General features: G+C 33.4%; 1 protein-coding gene across 3 annotated transcripts in view; it reads right to left on the reverse strand.

Annotated features, from left to right (window-relative positions):
- LOC105479619 (glutamate ionotropic receptor delta type subunit 2) overlaps positions 1–13,459 on the reverse strand; it is a 1,566,744-nt gene that overhangs the window by 1,233,644 nt on the left and 319,641 nt on the right. The gene's annotated exons all lie outside the window — the stretch shown is intronic.

The following is a 13,459-nucleotide window of genomic DNA, read 5'->3' on the forward strand; positions in this document are numbered from 1 at the left end:
ATTTCACAGTCTTATAGATACTAGGGGATAAATTAAACTAAAATATGAAATGAACATAATAAAATCTGAAATTATTTTGCCATGCTATAAAGGGGAAACACTGTAAAGATTGTGAATTAACCAAATCTACTTTCAATGTGTAATTTGTAGTCATGGTCTTTGACTCTTTCTTCCCTTCCTTCCCTTTCTTCACTTCTTCCGTTCCTTCGGTTCTTTCCCCTTCTTGCCTTCTTCCCCTCCTTTCCTTCTCACCCTCCTTCCCTTGTCACCCTCCTTCCCTTCTCCCCCTCCTTCACTTCTCCCCCTCCTTCACTTCTTCTCCTCTGCGATTCTCATGTCTCAGCCTCCTGATGACTGGTATTACATGGTCTTCGAATTTCTTCCTTCCTTTCTTTCCTTCCCTTCCTTCCTCCTTCTCTTCCATTTTCTTTTTTCTTTCTTTCTTTTCTTTTTTCTTTTTTTTTTAGACAGAATCTCGCTCTGTGGCTCAGGCTGGAGTGCAGTGGCACGATCTTGGCTCACTGCAACCTCCGTCTGCAGGTGTAAGTAATTCTCATGTCTCAGCCTCCTGAATGGCTGTGATTACAGGTGTGCGCCACTATGACCAGCTAATTTTTGTATTTTAGTAGAGACAGGGTTTTGCATTGTTGCCCCGGCTGGTCTGAAACTCCAAGCCTCAAGTGATCCGCTTGCAACAGCCTCCAAATTGCTGGGATTACAGGTGTGAGTCACTGTACGTGGACTGGTCTTTGAATTTCTAAGGGCATAAAAACCTTAAAAATGAATCAAAATACAAAATTAAAAACTATTTCAGTGGAAAAATAGGTAAACTGATGCCCTTTTAAAGAATTATTTCTTACATGAGATAATAGTCTAATTCCAAAAAACAGCTAATTGTACTTAGCAAGGATGCTAAAAGGTGTAAATTTTAAGGCCAGGTTCAGATTTTAAAATGCAAAGCCTTCAAATTTAAATGACCTTTGAAATAGTGAAAACACAGAAAATGTTTGAAATTCTGAACATCAATGAAATATATTTTAGGCAGAACAAAGCAGTCATTATTTCTAATTATTATTAAAAACTGAGAACCTTTCAGCCTTTTAAATGTCAAGGCTTACTATTTATGGATGATTAAAGTAACACAAAGTGTTTTCTTGGGCAGAAAAAAATTGAACACAAAATCAAGCATATCCAATCCCCTTGACAAGCTATTAAAACATTCATTTAGGAAAATGTTCTTTTATTAACAGTTTCGCTTGCAACTAAATGAAATCTCCTATATCAATGTAGATACCAGAGTTTTGGATTTGATACAGGATTTGACAATATCCTAAAAATCTATTCAATATCTTTTCATGCAGAGTTGAAGATAGGCAGACAGATATGAAAGTAAAATTGTTTAATGTTAAAAACATGTTTTGTTCAGCTACAATCCAAGTCAAATGAAAACTCTACTTAAAACAAAAAGTTAAAACATTTATGTATAAATGAGACTTCTCTATCACAATTACAGGATTTCTAATTTAAGAAAATAATTTAAACTATAAAAACAAAACTTAAAAGTATGTAAAATGTTCTTAATTAGAAATCCTGTGATTGTAGGGGAAGTATTATTTGTACACAAGCATTTTAAATTTTAAAAAGATTTAGATTTTAAAAACATATAATAGAACCTAACCTGTTATTTACAGGTAAAATAACTCAAGTGTTTCATTCAAGTCCTGACTAATGATAGATAATCCTAGAGCTCCATAAACCAACACTAAGCCCTGGGCCTTTGCTTTATATCACATTCTAAATTAAGGCTTATCTATCTATCATCTCAAATCAGAGTTCACTTTCTACCCTTCCTTCTGGTGTTATATTGACTCTGATCTGAGTTCTATAGTGTTTGGAAGACACATTGTTAGCTAAAGCATGATTTTTATTATGTTGACTTCGAGAGCCTTTAGCAGATACCTGAATTTTGGGGCTTTAGGGAACATTACAAAACTCATTACTTCCGAAAGAGAAATAGGAAAAAAAAAAAAGAAAGAAAAACAGAAAGAGATATCTCTTCTTGTTTTTTTGGTGTTTGTTTTTCTCATTAATACTCACTATAAAAAAGAGGGAAATTATTCCTTCCTGGAATATGATACCCTTTATACATAAGCTTTGCTATTTATTTTAGATCAAAATTTCAATGCACAGAATACATTAATTAATCCCACATGGATGTTGCCTACAATTAGATTATAGTTTCAAACCATCTAATTTAGTGAACATTAATAGTATAACTTACAATTTTTCCAGCCTCTGTAATGTGTTTTCTTCCTACCTCATCAATTAGGCATTGATGGAATCAATGCCTAATTCCATCACAATAAAATGCTTCACTAGAGGAAACTGCCAAACTATTAATGTTACAAATACCTACTTTTGGTTAAGAATAAAAAGAAGACACAATCCATACTGTGAAGAAGTTTAGGAATTTAGTGAGCGAAAACCAAGAAAAAGACTGATTACAGTATAGGAAAATAGTTCCAGTATTAAGCACAGGATGCTGTGGAAGAACTAAAGAGAGGAATCCTTAGGACAACGCATCAGGTTAAGGAAAGCTCTCATATGTAGCAAAGGCTAAGTTCCTAAAGAAAATGACACTTGAGCAGTTATTAAAGAGCGAGAAGGTTTCGTGGGGCAGAAAAGGAGAGACTTGTTCTTTCAGTGGGAACTACAAGTCCACTTACAAGTGCAAATAACTGAGGTATAAGATGTTGAATCTAAGTACTGTAACTCATTATATGTGCAACATAGAATACACAAGGAGTTCGTGATGAAGTACAAGGATGGAAAAGTAAGCTATGCAAGCATCAGGGCAGCCATTTTTTATATTCTGCTCACTCAAAACACAAACAGAGCAGTAGATAATGGCTACACAATGTTCAACAGTGATTTCCTGATAGCCTATTTTGTAAAATGACAGATGTCTAGACCCAAGATTTCACAGTGTGAACATGGACAATATTGAGTGTAGAAATGTTTCCAACATGAATGAAACACTATTTTATCACACTGTTACAATCATCTGAGCTCAGGAATTATTCTAACACTACTTTCCAAATGGATTCCTATAAGCATTACATTTAAATTTTGGAAATGTTGAATTATATAATTATATAATATATAATTTAATAATATTACTATATGGTTTATAATTATGTATTTTATAATATAGTTACTAATTTTATTATATATTATGTAATTACTTTCATTGTGTTATCATGAATAAAATCTACACTTTTATTTATCTTCCCTGTTCTTGCCAGTAAAGAACAAAAAAAAGAAAAAACATGTTTTAAAATATGTACTTCAGTTATGTTAATGATTTAACATTCAGCTATTAAAATTTTAAAAATCTAATTTTTATACATGTGTAGAACCCATTTTCCCATATATACACTAACAGACTTATGCCTTTTTCTATTCATCACTTCTTTATATATTGTTACGAACCCTTAACACGTTTTCTGGCTATTTGAGGAAAAGAAATTGTGTCTGACAGCAAGAAGCATGTTATATCCAATTCTATTTTCCACCTCTTTCCCCTTCACTTTTGACACTTTTCTGCAAACCCCAGTGCTTAATTGAATACCTAGGGGTGTTGCCTGTGAAACATTTTGAAGTAGTTCAATGAGGATGATTTATAGCAATATATAAGATGACAGACGTACTGAGGAGGTTTGAAATGATCTTATATGGTGTCCATACTAAGATGGAGCACCTGACACCACGGTACTATTTATTAACATCCCAAGAGATTAGACTTTATTAAGATTCTCAGACTCTGACACCTATAAATGTTGCATATCTGAGAATATAGGACTGACCTTTTTCTCAGCATACCTACGAAAAAAAAATTAATGGGTTGATAAAGTACACTTTAAAACAACAAATTATTATTTCCACTGTTTAATCTGAGGTAACATATACGAAGACATGATGGAATATTTACTATTCTGTATTTTGTATAGTTTTTTCACTATTAACTGTATCTGGTGAGTCCTGGGATTATGAATATAAGAAACATCAAGTGATATTTCTGATTAAATATTAGAGGGCTGATACCAAGAATTATTGCTTTTACCTCTCCACTGGCCACCTGCCACCCCACAATTACTGGTACACAATAAAGAAAATTTTAACACACAAAGAAAAAGTGAAAGGAAAATGATTAAAAGAAAATAAAAGCTATCAAGAGATTTGAAGATAACGGAACGGTAGCAACCAATTTAGGAGAATGGACACAGTTTCATATTAAATGCCTTCAATGGGAAGAACAATAATAATTGATCCAATTTGCCCTCAGAGAAGCCCAGATTGGAGGCATGAGTCCCCAGGGAAGTTATGGTTGTAGGTGCAGATGAAAACAAAAGTATTTGCTGAATGTGTGTAAACAGAACAGTGGGGCCTGGCGCCGTGGCTCATGCCTGTAATCCTAGCACTTTGGGAGGCCGAAGTGGGTAGATCATCTTTGCTCAGGAGTTCGAGACCAGCGTGGGTAACACGGTGAAACCCCGTCTCTACTAAAATATAAAAAATTAGCGGGGCGTGGTGGCACACTCTGTGAGAATCAATTGGCTATAGAGAATGTACACTTAGCTAATAAATAATATTTTATTGTTATTAGTAAATTATGTTACACTTCTTTTATATTAGTAAAATTTAGAATAAACACGTACATATAATATATACACCTACATTTTAATTTTTTTGTTCAGCGAACCAACATTAATTAGAACATCACTGGATAACAGGAACAAGTAGGTAAAAACAGAGGGATATAAGGGATATAAGTTAAAAATAGAGAATGTAAGTTAAAGTCTACTACTAAATTGGACCCTTAGCTTCCTTCATTCTCCCTGCTACCAGATGCCAACATCCACTGTCTCCTAAGATACTGTTTGTTGCCCATTCCATACATATGCTGTAGCTTTCTCAGTCTTTGATAATCTCTTATGTCTTTTAACCTGTATCTAATTTTTAAAGTATGTTTAATGCTCTATTGCTGATTCTGCAAAATGGCTTCTTATCAGTCTTCTGATCACTATGGTTCTCTTCAGCTGTTCTTATTCTGCTAACTTTCCAGTGAGTTTTTATCTTAGTTATTATCTTTCCTATTTCCAGTAGTTCTCTGTTTTCTTCGTGTATTTTATGTTTCCCTTTTCTCTTGATTCTGGCTGGTCGTTTGTGAATGTATTTTGCTTTTATTAATGATTTGACTCTGTCTTACTTGTTTAAACAAATTAACCATACCTATTTTCTATTTTGCTTCTCATTTTTGTCTGCTGTCTCTGGCCCACGGTCCCTTGATCCTTTGTGTATTTTATAATTGTGCTTTGTGATTTTGCTTATGTTGTGGTTATCTTCTTTGCGAGAATCATAAAATGCCTGGGTTGAAGATATAACACTCCAAGAAGATTTTACATAAGCTTTTGTAAAATACTTGGGAAAACCCTGAGTCCATGTTAAACTTAATCTGGGTTTATTTCCTCTGCACTATGCAGATAACATGGGCTGAGGCTCCACTTCCACATGACTGCCTTCTCACAACAATAAATTATCAGAAGATATTTTTCTCTACACTCCACCTAAAGTCAAGGCTGAGACAAATTTCATCCCCATCCCTTGCCCTTTAATCGCTATGTTGTTTGGTGTTTTTGTGCTTTTTGTTTTAAACTGACTCCTACTGATAGCCCTTTGTGCGTTCAAGGTTACACAACCTCAGAACAAACCCCAACCACCTATGGGCCCAAATCTCTTTTCCATACTCATTGCAAAGGTCCATGAAGAGCTTATCATTAACAATATTATGCTTGACAATTAAAACCTTGCTAAAGTTTACATTTTGTGTTATGCTGTTACCACAATTTTCAAAAATCTCTAGGCCACTCAGGTTCTGATTAATGATACCCCCATGCTAACTGACATCTTCATGATTAATACTATCTTCATTTGTCCTATGGCTTGGTGTTGGACTCAAAGGAGTGATTGAGTTACTTATTTTGCTGAAAGCTCATCAATGCATCAAAAATATTATTTTTGTATTTTATGCAGTATTTTAAGTATTTTTTAGCAAGTGAAATTTAGGATATCTAGACTTCCCGGATGCCAAAAATCAGATATCTATGTATAACCCTGTAAAATAGAATTTTTAAATGTAAGTGAAAAAATGTAAACAGAATGAAATACTAAAATGAAAAAAAAAATTGAAGTACATGGCTAATAGTTTTAGGTATTATCAATTATCTATTTTCTTTCTGATTTTTTATATTTTTAAAACATTCCTCCAACAGATATATATTGCATCGGAGATGAGAAACAGTTGCAATTTTAAAATAATACAGGCTAGCATAAGAATCACTTTGTACTAGACATCATTGTAAATGCTTTACATTTATTGGCCCACTTGATCATCACAATAGACTCCTGAGATAACTAATATTGTTATTTTCAATTTACAGACACAAAATCTAGGGCTGAAAAATTTTGTCAAGTTCATAAAGTTAATGAGTGATTGGCTGGGATTTTTAAATGCAGGTTTTCTTGCTATAAAGCCTGCGCCCTAACCACTGTGTATTACTGTCTTGTGGTATAAAGCAAAACACTATTTCCCTGGTTCCAATTCAAATATCCCTTACTTAGAGGCAATAGTCGGAAGACTCTCATTCTAGTCCCTGCTTATGCCTCTAATTATCTACTTGATCTTCAGTGACTCGCGTATTTTTCTCAGACCTCATTTTCCTCAAGTGTAAAATTAGTGATTTAAGCTAGATTAATCTCTGAGGATCTTCTAGCTCTAAGATTTTGTGATAGCACAAACCTATTAGACAATTATTTCTTGAGTATCATGAAATTGGAAATTAACCATATAATTGAAAAATTAATGTGAAAAACTTTTAAATTAAAGAAAAAATTAATATAGTCAAACATTCTAAGATTTAATAATGTAAGATCTCAGGAATTAAGATAACTTTCAGTATATAAAAATACTGAATATTTCTCTCCTAAATAATTTTCAGTATATAAAAAATACTGAATATTTCTCTCCTAAATATTGGCAGCAACATTAAACAAAAATATACTTTCAGGCTTTTCAGCATATAAAGATACTATCGCAGTGAGGAAATGAATTAGTCTAAAAAGGTACACCACCAAAAATTTAACTTGAAAAATTTAATGACTTTCTTAGTCTGAACTACTAATGTGACAAAGCAACCAGAGGAAATCATAATATGCCTTTATCAAACTGAATTCTTCTCAGCATTACCTCTTTTTTAACCTTTCAGCTTGTATTCATACTTTTCAAATTTATTCATTTTTAATAAAATAATATCATTCAAAGCAGGTTTCTATATGTGTAAACCAATATTTATTCTGTACTTGAAAGTTGAAAATATTTTTTATTATTGCTGAAAACAAGAGTATTGGGATATTTTAACCTTTTTTTTTCCTTTGGTTGAAGAGTCATAAATGGGTCACAGTGGCCTTGTTTTCAAACATTCAAATTTACTGAGAGAAACTCTGAAAGGAAAAGTTTAAATATAATGTTATCTCATACGACTTCCTGATAGCTAATCTATACCTCAAAACTAATTCAGAAAAAAAATATTTTGATGAGAAATTCAATATGAGCATTTTATGAAGAGATATTTGGCTCTTATGGCTTGTCTAATCAAAAGACACAACATGCTAACCACAATCACTCTATATCCAGTGATCAAAACAGAATTTTATACTATTTTGTCATTTGAGAAAACACCATGGATCAATAACTATAAATGCTATGAACTAAAAATAGATAATAAAGCTATGAGAAATCACTCACAGCATGTTGTGAGTGCAGCTTTGGAGTCAGACTGCCTAAGTTCCTCTCTTATACTTAATAACATATTGTTTGTGCCACTTTACTCAACCTCTGTGTGCCTTAAGTTGTGTATACTTTGGATAATTAAAGCACTACGTCATAGGACTGTAAGGATTGAATGAGTTAATGTATATGAAGAATGTAGAATAAGACATGGAACATAATAAGCTTTTATTTAATTAATGCTGAATATTGTGATGATGTTGCTGCTTGTACTGCTACCTTATTGAATTGAAAGTAGAAAAGAATAATTACCTGTAGTATGTTCTGCAGTTTATAATATCACAATCAATGATGCCTAACATAGTATATTCTAGGAAATAGCCTTACCAGATATGTTTATGTCATTGTGTGTATATGTGTGTTAGGTGAAGGGACTGTAGACTAACCTTTTATATAGCATGTTTTGAAACAACTGACAAAAATTATAGTCATATAAAATATGGTATAAAATATCAGTTACATTCATAAAGTATTTTCAAATAATACATTCAAGGAAAAACTTGAGTTCCAACTCAATGGTTCTGCCTTTCACATAAACAGAAGATCATGACTATGGGTGTTAGCAGTGCCACAGCTTTTACTATGGTAATTTCTCCATGATAATCATAGCAGAAATAAAAAAATAAATACATCTTGCTTACATTAACAGAATCAATTTATTCTTCAAGCTGTTTTGCCACAAACACATGCCACTACTGTCTCTGACTACCAAGATGCACACATTTTATTCCACTCTAATAAAATCTTCTCATTGCATGGATGATCACAGATGGAGATCTTCATATTTTCAGAACTTAGCTCAGTGCTTACATACAGTTTTCTTAAGTTAATAATTAAGTAAATATTATGGCTTTTTTTCGTGTATCTTAGATGAATCACTTTTATTAGCCAGTCCAGAGAGTGATTTTTTTGATGGTATTAATCGATTTTTTCTTTGTAGCTACTTATCCTTGTGTCACAGGGTTACATTGAGAATAAGCAGGTCATATATATATCCTAATATTTATTTATTTATAGTTCAGAACATTCTAATCATATGAATATAAAGTATTTTATTGAATACAATATTAAACATATTACCTCAACATATATAAACTAATGCAGGTGAATGTTTTTTACAAAATAAATATTTAAAAATATTTTTTAGGCCAGGCGCGGTGGCTCAAGCCTGTAATCCCAGCACTTTGGGAGGCCGAGGCGGGCGGATCACAAGGTCAGGAGATCGAGACCACAGTGAAACCCCGTCTCTACTAAAAATACAAAAAATTAGCCGGGTGCGGTGGCGGGTGCCTGTAGTCCCAGCTACTCAGGAGGCTGAGGCAGGAGAATGGCGTGAACCCAGGAGGCGGAGCTTGCAGTGAGCCGAGATCGCGCCACTGCACTCCAGCCTGGGCAACAGCGTGAGACTCCGTCTCAAAAAAAAAAAAAAAAAAAAAAAAAAAAAAAAAAAAATTAAAAATATTTTTTATAATGGATAATCAGCCTGAAATCTTTGACATTTTATTAGTTTTTTTATAGACCACTTTAAAGTTGATTTAAGTATTAATTCTAGAAAACAAATTTTTCATCATCAAAAGATTCCCAATAGTGATGAACTTATTTAAACTAACAAAATCTTTTTGGAAGACACAGAAGCTTCAGTTTCAGCCTGGCATGGAATTGCTTGTTGATAAGTATGGTGTTTAAAAACAAATGCCATCACTTAATAATTCACATAGACTTTCCATTCTATCACCTATTGGATATTACAATAAACCTGTGAAGTCATTTAGGTATTTTTATCCCAATTTTACAGCTCAGGAATATGAATTCAGATAAATTTCCTAAGAGTCAGAGGTAGGAATGAAGCTAATGCTTTAGACTCAAAATTTGATGCACTCTCCACTTTACCACTTAAGATGATGAGGACGACTGATCCAGACCAAGTGATAAATAATATACTCTATCAATGCTATCTGATAAATAAAACCCCTTAAATATCTTTAGGAAATCTTTTAAAAAACGAGAGACTGATGTTCACTTTGAACAAGTGTATTTTGGGAAATCCCAAGGGGAAAAATAGTATTATTCCAAAAATGTTAAACCATTTAATTTCCCCCTCATTCTTATTACTCTCTTGTACAGAAGTTAAGATATTATCAAATCTCTTAAAATATCCTCCTAAAATCTTATTACTCTCTTGTACAGAAATATTATCAAATCTCTTAAAATATGCTCCTAAAATCTCCTTAACGTATATTAGGAGAGTAGGGAAAGAGCATCCATTCCAAGAGAATTTTTTTCTTTCTAAAGACTCATTCACTCAAGAGTTCTTAAAGTTATAAGAAAACTCAGAAAATAATGCCTAACCATGAAAACAATAAAACAACATCCATATCTAAAATTGTGATCTTTTTAGTGTTGGCATTCCTAATATTGCAGGAAAATATCATAAAATAGTTATTATAAAATCTCTTAGAGATTCTTGTTATGAAATCTCAGGTTAATTCTTACTATGACTCAGGAATACTATCAATCATCTCTAATTGACTCTCCCCAGTAGGATTTTCAAATCTTTTTAACTCTCCACTGTACTTCCCCACTTCCACATTGCCTCAGTTATTACTGAAATTATTACAACCACTCCACATGAATTTCTATTTTCCTCTTCACTGATAACAAACATGATTGTTCTATTAACTCAATAGTTCAATGTTTAACAAATTTCTCCTCTTTAGCTCCTTTCTAAACCGAACTGTCATCATAATTTCTCTCTCTTTGAATTTTTTCTCCTTCTTCAGAAAATTTCTGTGGGTTTCATGTTTCACCAAACTCTAGCTATTCTTATATATTACCTTCATCATTATCAAACTTTGAAGAAAAAATCTACTCACAGTATTTAATCATTTCCATCCCCTCACTCCTTACTGTTTGTACTGCTATTCTTTTAAAACAACTACCACCATAATAAAAATTCTCTCCATAATTTAATTTGTTGGTTCCTTATCTCCAAAATTCATAGATTTCTTAAGAGAGGATGTCTCACTTTTTGCCCAGCCTGGAGTGCAGTGACATAATATAGTTCACTGCATCCTTGAACTCTTGGGATCATACAATCCTCCCACCTCAGCTTCCTATAGCTGGGACTATAGGTATGCACTATTCTTCTATGGCTCTTTTATACACCTGATCCAAACAACACCCCACCACAGTTAAAATAATCACACCAAAATAATCATTTTTCCTTAGAGATAATGTTTTGCTCAGATTCATCTTTTATTTTAAACATTTTTTTTCCTTTTTCCCACAAAATGTAAATAGTTGCCAATGAGTTTCACTTCTCTCATATATTTGTCTTTGACAATCTTGTCCAATATCACAATTTTAACTTTTCACCCTCAGACAATATAATCTTAAACCATCACTCCATTTTTCCTTTTCTAAATGGGTCCTGAGACCTATATTCAGACAGGGGTCAAAAATCTCACCTCCAATCTAACCAAGAAGAATAGCTAATGGATGCTGGACTTAATACCTGAGTGATGGGATGTTCTGTGCAGTAATTCACCGTGACACATGTTTACCTATGTAACTAGCCTGTACATCCTGCACATGTACCCCTCAACTTAAAATAAAAGTCAGAAAAATATCTCAGCTCTGATCTGAGAATGCCTGGGTTAAAATTCTAACACTGTTGTATATTAGCTATTTTATTTTGGTACAGTGGACTAATATGGCTCCCCTAGTTTCCTATTATATGCAAAGTGTTATGTTAGGAGTAACTAATAATTTACATAAAACTCATAACTCTGTCTGGTTACAGTAACAATTCAATAAATATGAACTACCATTTACAATTATTTCCCTATATCTGTCTTTCCTTCTATGTTCTTTATTTGTGCTAGTTGTATACTTGTCCAGTTACCAAAGGCCCAATGCTAGAAGTATTTTTTGAGTCTCTCTTTTACTAGTCCCAGATACATAATAAATTATTCAAGTCCTTCCCAAGACCTCCTGTAACACAGCTTCATAGTAGCTTACTTTTTACCCTTCTTATAATAACTATCCTGACACTTCATTAGCTTCCTTCTGGACTATTTAAAGACTGCTGACTGGTTTGATTTCAGTTTTTTGACCCTTAATCCATCACTTAACATTGTGGGCAGCTATTTCATTTTCCCTGAAGCACATCTATAAATCATGTCATTCCATCACTCAGACCCTTCCACTCTTTGATATTACCTAAGATATTAATTCAGAAACCTTAGTTTCACATTCAAAACCTATTACTAGCTCATTTCAATCTCCTGTGCCAGTCTTATCTGGTCCTCAAAATAGATAGTATTCCAGACTAACCACACTATTGACTGTTATCTCCGCATAATCCACATTTCTGATACTCTTCTCTTCATCAGAATTACCATGAAAAGTAAATTTCATGTATTGGCTGTAATTCATGATGCACCTAAAATGATACTTATTCCATAAAAACTGAATCACATGGTCTAGATTTATCTATCCCTCCTGTGGGGGTGGGGGAAGGCATGTGGTACTTCACAAATGGCCAAATAAGAAGCTCAGCAAATCTCTTTAAAGGCAATGATAAAACTAAATAAAACTCATGTGTGAAACCATTTAAGGATTCTGGAAAGAAAAAAAAAACAAAAACAAAGACATACAACAAATTGGAAATCATTTATTTAATAGCAAATATTGAACATCACATAAGAAGAGTGTGTCTGTGTCATTTTAGCATTAGCATGGCACTGAATTTTAGCACGGCATTGAAAGCCATGAAAACCAACAGCTTCCATGCCGGGGTTGGGAGGGGAGCTGATTTGATTTGGAGTGGTGTGTAGAGAAAACAATAATCAGGGCATCGCCAAAAATGATAACAATTTTAGTATTTAAAAAAAATCAAGGAAGGCCAACATCTCAACAAACGTGAGGTTGCAATACAAACTTGGCTAAGCAACAGATTAGAACACTAGCCAGAAATTTTACAAGATCTGGGGAATGAGACAGCAACACAGTGGTCCTTGATAAACTCTATAAGCCACTCCTGGTCTGGGAAGCTGCATATATTAGCAAAGTTATGCATATGCTCAGGAAAGACTGGAGAGGGCTCTAGCTGCCTACATATTGCTGCTCCAACATAAAACCTTGCACTGTCACAGAAGAAACACAAATGGAATTATCAAAATGCAAAGCCAAGGCATGCTAACATAGTGCCTGAACTTTAAATAAGTTCTCCACTGATCTATCAGTAAAGAGTGGAAAATTTACTGGCTTAAACTATATAAACATAAGCTCTGAATAATCCTTGTCTGACCATTAAGCTATAGTGACTCAAAAGCAACTCCTAGATATTCAGGCTTAAAAAAATAAAGATAAATTCAAACAAAAACTAAACAGAGCTATCAGAGAGAAAGCAATAAAGGGCATCCACATTGGAAAGGAGGAAGTCATATTGTCCCCACTCTCAGAAGACAAGATCCAGAAAAATGTAAGGACTACACAAAATGTCTCAGAACTGCTAAACAAATTCAAAAAGTTTCAGGATAGAAAATCGAC

Source organism: Macaca nemestrina, chromosome 3 (assembly GCF_043159975.1).
Source record: "Macaca nemestrina isolate mMacNem1 chromosome 3, mMacNem.hap1, whole genome shotgun sequence".
NCBI classification, from domain to species: domain Eukaryota; kingdom Metazoa; phylum Chordata; class Mammalia; order Primates; family Cercopithecidae; genus Macaca; species Macaca nemestrina.